The sequence below is a fragment of the Coffea arabica genome, unplaced genomic scaffold (assembly GCF_036785885.1).
Source record: "Coffea arabica cultivar ET-39 unplaced genomic scaffold, Coffea Arabica ET-39 HiFi ptg000010l, whole genome shotgun sequence".
In the NCBI taxonomy this organism is placed as follows: domain Eukaryota; kingdom Viridiplantae; phylum Streptophyta; class Magnoliopsida; order Gentianales; family Rubiaceae; genus Coffea; species Coffea arabica.
The window spans coordinates 60,906-69,395 of record NW_027266159.1 but is presented as its reverse complement, the minus strand read 5'-3'; the positions used below and the strand labels follow the sequence as shown (position 1 = coordinate 69,395).

At 37.5% G+C, this 8,490-nt stretch overlaps 1 long non-coding RNA gene across 1 annotated transcript; it reads left to right on the top strand.

Annotated features, from left to right (window-relative positions):
* The first annotated feature begins 1,608 nt into the window (after positions 1 to 1,608).
* On the top strand, positions 1,609 to 2,461 carry LOC140032683 (uncharacterized). The gene is made up of 2 exons (XR_011836599.1): positions 1,609 to 1,667; positions 2,301 to 2,461. It is a non-coding gene; the product is annotated as an uncharacterized lncRNA (long non-coding RNA).
* The last annotated feature ends 6,029 nt before the right edge of the window (positions 2,462 to 8,490 follow it).

Below are 8,490 nucleotides of genomic sequence, written 5' to 3'. Positions count from 1 at the left end.
TTTTTTTACCAAGTGATTAAATATCTTAAAATTTCACAAAAATCACCATTTCTTCTCTCTCTCATGGCCGAACCTCTTGCAAGGAAAAGGAAGAAAACTTCTCCAAGTTTCAAGCTTCAAACTAGCTCAAATCTTCCAAGAAAATTACTTAAACTAGTTTCTACTCCATAAATTCCCTCTAGTTGGTGCTAGTAAGTGATTTGGTGAAATTTTTTGGAGAAGCTAAGGTGTCCACAATCCCTCTCTCTCTTGATTTCTTGGTAAGTGTTGCTTGAACACCCTACTACCTCTAATAATGGTTATATGATGCTTAGAAGTGGCTTGAGTGTTTGAAAATGTGATTTATCTCTTGATTTAGCTTGTTTTGGTGAAGTTTTTATTTTATTGGGAATTTTTCTGGTTTAATATGATCTTGATGTTGGGGGCTTGTATGATGAATTGTAATGGTTGGAAATGACTCTAGTGAGTGTGAATTGTGGTTAAATGCAATCAATTTTGGATTTGGTGTGAAAAATGGAAAGTTAGGGTTCATAAAATCCCAATTCTGTCCGGTTTTAGATCACTGGGTTAGAGGCCGAATTAGACTTTGCTTAAAACATCAAAGTTGTAGGTATTGATGTGTTGGAGGTGCCTGTAAAATTTCAGGTCATTTGGATTAATGTAGAATGAGTTATGACGAAATTACTGTAGCTGTTCTGCTTTGGACAGAATGCGAAAACTGCGATAGTAATTGGCCATTTTGACTGGTTTTGGTTTGGATTTTGAAGTTGGTGTCTTCTGATGAAATGTATTTGGATGTCTTAGCTAACTTATGCCTTTGGAATTTCGGCAGTTGGACTTGTATGGACTGAGATATACCGATTACAGTTTTCTGTGTTTTGCAAACCTGTTTTGGTGATTCTGGTTTAGTGTTTGGCATTTTTGACCTAGTTGGGCCAGGAACTGGATTGAGCGACCTTCTACATTGTTGTAGCTCTGTTTCATAGCTTCGAAACGGTGGGTCTTGCACCCCATTCGATAACCGTAGTGAAAGTGGTGTCATTACCGCATTATGAGGTCAAATACGTTTTTTTGTTAAGGCCTAAGTTAAAGCCATTTCTTAATTTCTGGTTACCTATGATGCTTATATATGCATATGAAACCTTATTGGGGTTGTGGTTGGCATTGGTTTATGACTCGTTATCGAGTCTCTTTTAGGGCTTGCTTTCATTTCGGTTGTTTCCTAGTTAATTTTTGTACTTGTACCACTTTGAGCCTAGTGAACGGCTTTTGGGAAATGAGATGAATTTTGTGTGAGATGTTGGGACTGATTTGAGGATAGAATGTAGCCTTAATGGCTGGAAAAGTAAGAGATTTAGGGGAAGTGCTGCCCGATTTTCTAGGCCGTTTGGTTCCTTTAAGTTAGGTTTGCCTTTTGGTAGAATGAAAGGCTTTTGGGTTGTTTGCGCCTAGGTTTTCATGCTACCTTTTCGTTTCCAAGAAAATCATGTTTTGCACCCTTGCATTAGTATTTATTTGGCAAGGCGTACGACGTGTAGTCAAGCCTCACATGTGCATTCTGTTTACTCGATTCTGGAAGTAAAACCTTCAATTGGTTTATTTTGATTATTTTAGGGTTTCTTGGCGATTAAGGCCAATCTGAAGTGAAACTTTTTGAAGTTGAATCGGTGAGTGTACCACTCCCCTTCATTGTTGTTTAACTTGATTTTGCTCTGCAATCTGTTTATTTGTTCGAGACGAGGGTGTACTTTATCACACTCGTTCTCTAGTCTGATCATATGCCAATTTACTATGCAAAATTTGAATCTGTTATCTATGTCTGCATCTGTTCGGATTTCTATGACCTATGAGCTCAATCCTGTGGCTAAGTTATTCGAGTCGGGCCGGCAAGGGCCTGGACGATTAGATAACGAACCATGGTAGTCTGTTCGGGGATTTTGGGTATTGAGACCCTTGATTCCAGGTATACTCGAGTATTACCATTTCTGTTCGGTTACGGTGAGCGGGCCCGGTAAAGGGGTGTTTGGTGGACGGAATTCGGTGTAAAGGGGGATCTACGGACGCGTTGGTTCTTTATACGTTGACGGAGAGTCAACCGGTTTAGATCAAGTACTGCGCTGGAAACTTGGCTCCTGAGAGCCACCCGTATCCTTCTGATTTGAATCATGGGTTCCTTTGCTTTATATCTGGCATGTGTACTTGATTTGCTAAACGTGAAATGCCATGATTTTAATGCTATCTGTTTGGTACCTCATTGAGCGCAAGCTTACCCCTTTCTGTTCCTTTTGTTTTCCTTACAGGAAAATAAACACTTTTGGTCTGGATTTGATAATCGGTTGCCGAACTGAGCTAGTTGGACATATCTTTTGTATAGCTCACTGTTTTAAAACCCTAAGTGTACTTTTGGGGGCGTTTTCTCTTTTGATTTGGCAAACCATGTGTATATATTAACTTTTGAAAACTTTTGTATGTCATTTTGATTTGTGAACGCTAAAGTTCAGATGTGAATGGTTGTTAGCTATTTCGGTTGGGTTCTGACGGGTCGGTTACTATTCATGGCCGACTCCGGATTTCATTTTTTTTATTTTGGGTTATTTTACCATTTTGACCTGGTTACGCTCGTTTGTAAGTTCCGGATCGCTATAGATAGTTCTAGTCTGTATCGTTAGTCCTGGCGAGAGCTGGGCAGGCAGTCCGCTAACCCCTTTGGTTCGCCCTAGGGGAAAGTGGGGCTGTCACAGTATACGATCATTTTCATCAATTGCCGGCAATCGTTCAGGCTTCTATTGTGCTAGACTCACGTGGGGTGCCAGGTGATCGATGGCTAAGTGAGGAGGGATAATGAGGAGGGATAGGTTGTGCTCTGAGCATAGGCTCCAATTTTTGGAGAGGTGGCTTCGTCTCACTTTTTTATTCTTTTGTTTGCAATAAAATTTGGGGCTGGCATCCCTTCCCCGTGTACGGGGTTTGCCAGGGAGAAAAAAAAAAAAAAGCTTCGGTGTCTAGATTTCAGCTTTAGGTTTTCTAATTTGGATTTGATTGTGGTTAGTTTTGGAGCTGCTAATTGATTGTACATGAAGGGTATTGTGACCCTAATTAAGTGTGTTAAATGGTTTATGATATGTATGAGAAATTGTGGCTGCATTGAGATTAAAAAAAAAATATATATATATATATATATATACCTTTGTTTCTTCTAACTCACAATAATCAGCAATGACTTTATATTGATCTTTTACCACTCTCACATCTAAATTGAGCATTTGAGTTTCAACTTGTATATTTGGCTTGTAGTATGTTGCTTTAATCCATGCCTTCCAATTCCTCCAATACTTGCCCAAAGCACGAAGAATCCAAATTTTTGCACTGGGAGGGACATCAAATTTTTCCTACAATATATTTCATGTGCTTAGATTCCACCCATCATATCATAAATAACTAACAAATATTGATACAAGTATTAACTAATTTAAGCTTTATTACCTTGACAATCTTTAACATGTCTTTCTTCCGAGAATTGTCAATTTTTCGCCAATCTTGGACATCAATTGGGGCATATGAACCATTTCTTGATATTGTACCCAAGAACTCTGTAAATCTTGATTTGTTTTTGCCCACTGGTTTGCCAAGTTTGTTGAATTTAACTTTATAACGATGAGATGTAGGCTGACCCCAAACGCTTGTCATATATGTTGGCCCTCGTGTTTGTTTTGCCTCCACATCACCATCAGTATCATCATCTAAAAAAATAAGAACAATATTTATTAGTGTATATGCAATAATATACTTAAAAATCTCAAATGCTCTTGCTAATACCTGTGTTCTGAAGCTCTTCCACTCTTATGGACTGATTTTCCATATGCTCATCAATTGGTTCATCAATAAGTCGGCTGCTGCTGGAATTTCTTCATTTCTTAGTCCTAGCCATGTCTGAACAACAAACTCAATTCATGTAACATTTAGTCAATTTAATAAAGTTAATAAACTGCAACTAAAATTCAGCACATTCAATGTAAAAATGAAACTTTAGCAATTAAGAAGAAATAAATAAATAACTAAACAACATTACTAGCGAAGTCCATAAATTTTGGTTATCATGGCTCTTAAGTCCATAAATCTCAAATGCTCTTGCTAATACCTGTGTTCTGAAGCTCTTCCACTCTTATGGACTGATTTTCCATATGCTCATCAATTGGTTCATCAATAAGTCGGCTGCTGCTGGAATTTCTTCGTTTCTTAGTCCTAGCCATGTCTGAACAACAAACTCAATTCATGTAACATTTAGTCAATTTAATAAAGTTAATAAACTACAACTAAAATTCAGCACATTCAATGTAAAAATGAAACTTCAGCAATTAAGAAGAAATAAATAAATAACAAAATAACATTACTAGCTAACATAAGATGCAACTTGTTCCAAAATTATAACATGGTACATCAATATTAGGCATAGCCAGAGATAATTTGATAAGTCTACATGCAACAAATTAATAAAACATAGAATCTACAGTGGAAGCATATCATGAATTTGGCCTAATTGGAATCAATTCGACTCCTTGAACATCATCACGGATGTAGCTAACATCTCCATTGTCATCTTCCAACTGTATGTTTGAAATTGGACTTTGCAAGTACATGTCCACATCACCCACATGATCCATGTTGTACTCAGCTCTTGGTCTTGTGGTGATAACAACATGCCACCCATTTTCAAGGGGATCTTCCACATAAAATACTTGTGATGCTTGAACAGCAAGAATATAAGGTTCATTGTGCCGCTTTACATTTGAAAATTTTGCTAACATGAACCCATCCTCATCTTGCTTTAGCCTTTTTCCTTTGGAGACCCAATCACATTCAAATAACAACACTTTTCGATCTTCTCTGTAGTCTAACTCAATGATGTTAGTCAAAATTCCATAATAATCCAAATAATCCAAATCACTCAAAATTGGATTATTATCTTTTGCACTTGCAAAACTCGAGGTTGTGGCATTAACCATGACTCCACTATTTTGTGTTTTTCTTTTTTTCTCCAACTCTCTTGTATGAAATCGAAAACCATTGACAAGCAGTCCTTTGTATTGTATCCCAACAATATTTGGACCCTTAGCAAGCTGCTTCAAATCCATAAGTAATGTATCTCCCTTGCATTCTATATTGTGCTCAATCTGTGGGGCATATAAGAACATTAGAGACAAATTTGTAGTACAAAAACAACTAATAACTAGCAATGTTTAATAACATACATGATTGGCAAACCTGTGACAGCCCCACCTCTCCCTAGGGCGAACCCTAAGTATCAGCGGACTGTCTGCCCAGCTCTCGCCAGGACTCAGACATTCAAAGAATTACTATCATTAATGAAGCAACGTAACATCATCCACTCACGGAAATTGAAACCCTGATTCAAGTACAATCCCTAATCCAACATTTCAGCTTAGCACATATATCATCATGTCAACTTGCCACACTTTACTCCAATTTACATAATAAAACCATACTTAAGAAATTAAGCTTACAAGTCTGCTTAAAAGGAAGTCACGACCTCAAAACGCAAAACGGCAAAATAAAGCTAAGTATGCCCTTGATCAAAAGCCTTCCCGCTCTGTTAAGGAAAACAAAGGGAATGGGGTGAGTTAAAGCTCAGTGAGGTTCCAAGTAAAACAAGTAAGCACATAGCCAAATAAGAGCACAGAAATAATCAAATGAATATCACACAGTAGGATAACAGTTTAATCACAATTCAATTCAAGGATACGGGTGGCTTTCAAAAGCCAAAGATCCACTTCAGCTTGATCATAATTTCCTCCTGTTGACACTCCGTCAACATTTGTATGCACAGTATAAAAGGGTCCGTAGAACACCACTTTCACCAGTCTCCGTCCACCAATCTACCCCCCACCGGGCCCGCACTCCATAAACAGTAGTTTGGTAATACTCGAGTATACCAGGAACCCGAGTTTCCAATGCTCAAGGATTCCAATAAAACAGTATCAAGCTGAGGATTTTATCACTGGTGGTGCTGGACAACACAACAAGCAAGCACAACGGCTATGCTTCACCAAGGACCTCCAGGCAAGATTCAATTTCCAGTGAACAGTAAACAGTCCTCAAGGTTTATCAGCCTTCTCGACCAAGCCCTTGCTGGCTCGATACAACCGACTCACCTATGAGGTTGGGTACCCAAACAGTAACAGTAGTTGATGGAATATCATCCAAGCAACTTAAGCACTTTCATGTATAGCAATATCTCATTTCATGTTAATTCATTCAGTAAGTAGAGCCTCAGTGAAAAGAAAAATAACACAAGGAAGGTCGAGTGCGATAAAGTACACACTCGCCTCAAATTTTAATTAAAACAGTGTTTGGCTCAAACAATAACAATTCAATACTTTCAAGTACACAAATATTTCACATAACAAGTAGCAGGTAGTGGAACACTCACCTGTCAAACAACAGCCATTATCAACTTCAAATGATCCAGTTACAGTCACCTTCGTTTCCCGATCCTAGGGCAACGATCGAAAATGATAACAATAAGATTCGTTTCTCCCTAAATTATAGGTTCATGAAGAAGCTAAGTAACTAAGATAATCTACTTAATCCTTCATGTAAATGAGGTCCAAAGTATAGTAAAAGTTCATGAAAATACATGTTTAATGCTCATATGATTGCTTGGTAAGGAAAGGTTTCATTTAAATTCAAAGGTTTCATTTTCGGTTTGAATAGTGTCGGCCGGCCAGTCTCGGGAAATCAGTCACGGCTCATTGTAGGAGAGTCGGAATTACATTTTGTTAGTTGCGTTGGAAACTAGGTTCATAAGGCTATATTTGTCTAGAAGAAACCATTTCCAAAATCCCAACATAAGTGGCCCCAAATTAAGAAACCAAATGAAATTTCTGGACTGCCACGGATGAACAGTACCGCCCAGGCAGCCAAATTCCACGACTCGCCACGGATCGCTCAAGACTAACCAGAAAATGAGCTTGGTTCCATTTTAAAGCTCTAAGAGTCTACTTTCAAATTCCACAAATGGCACTCAATTCCGATCAGTGAGTAAAACGTTATGGCCTTTACAAGATAGCTGGACAGAAAATTCTGGATCTTGTCCAGTTTTGTTCCTTTACTTGTAACTCAAAATTTACTCAACCAAATTGGCTAATTTTTTGTAGACAACCTACACACACATAACCCAACATATGTCACTCACCTTTGTAGCCAAAATATGCATGAAACATCAAGGCAAAAACCGGACAGCAACCCTTAAAATTTTGGTCAGCACACTTGAAATTTTCCAGCTTTCACTCTTCTCATTATTTTCACCTTTTACACATATCAAGTATTAAATCTAACTAAATAGGGCTTTAAAATATATCAACACTTCATAAATACACATGACTAAGGGCTGGACATTTCATCAAATACTTGGTATGCACACCAATAAACTTATCCACTACTTGTCAAATTCAAGGGATTAACCCCCTAATCTCAACCAAACAACTTGTATTTCATCATTTAAGCTTAAAGTGGATGATATAACATCATAAACCTTAATTATAAAGATTACATACCTTACTTACAAGTTGCTTGGGTCACCAAGCAAACCACCACAATGGAAGCTTTAAGCTTGAGATAACCTCAAAGATTGAAGGAAATTTCTCACAAACTCTAGCTCTTTCTCCTTTGGATTTTTTTATTCTTGGTTTGCTAGGGTAAGAAAGCAAGTTTGTGGAGCTCACTCTCTCTCTCTCTTGAGCCAAGAAATTCGGCCAATACAAAAGAAAAAAAAACTTTGGCTAGTTTAAATAATCTTCTAATCTTGGTTCCAACAAGATACTTGGCTAAGGTTTTGCCACATGTCCACTTACTTGTCTCATTCTTTCTTAATCTTTGACTAATGGTGTCTTAGCCTTTCCAAATGCACCAATCATTCTTTAACACCTCCAACTAACCTTTCCAAGTGCACCAATCATTCTTTAACACCTCTAATCACTCACATAAAGTCTCTACCACTAAAACAAGAACACTTGGGCAAATTCAAGTGGTGCATTAACTTAAACTAACTCAAGAAAATATTTTACTCCAAGTAAAATAAAATGGAATGTTATGCATGGAAATTATTATAGTATATAGAAAATGTATTGTAAGGGTATATAATAAATGATTTAGATCTTATAATAGGGCATGTAAATAAGAGAATTGTGTTTTAAAGTGAGGGTCAATACAAGAAATTTGTTGTAACACACTGTAAAATATAATGCTAGGCATATAAGAGGTGATTTAAATCTTGGTGCAAGGCATGTAGTTTGGGGAAATTATATTTAAAAAAATGTGGGTTCTCACACTCTCTCCCCCTTAAAGAATTTCGCCCTCGAAATTCTCAGCTTGATTACTGAGTAGTTCAAAATATTTTCGGTGAATATCCTTTTTACCTCTCTCGAGTCCTGTGAGCACATGCTTTAGTAAAAGACCAGCAATACAAAACCG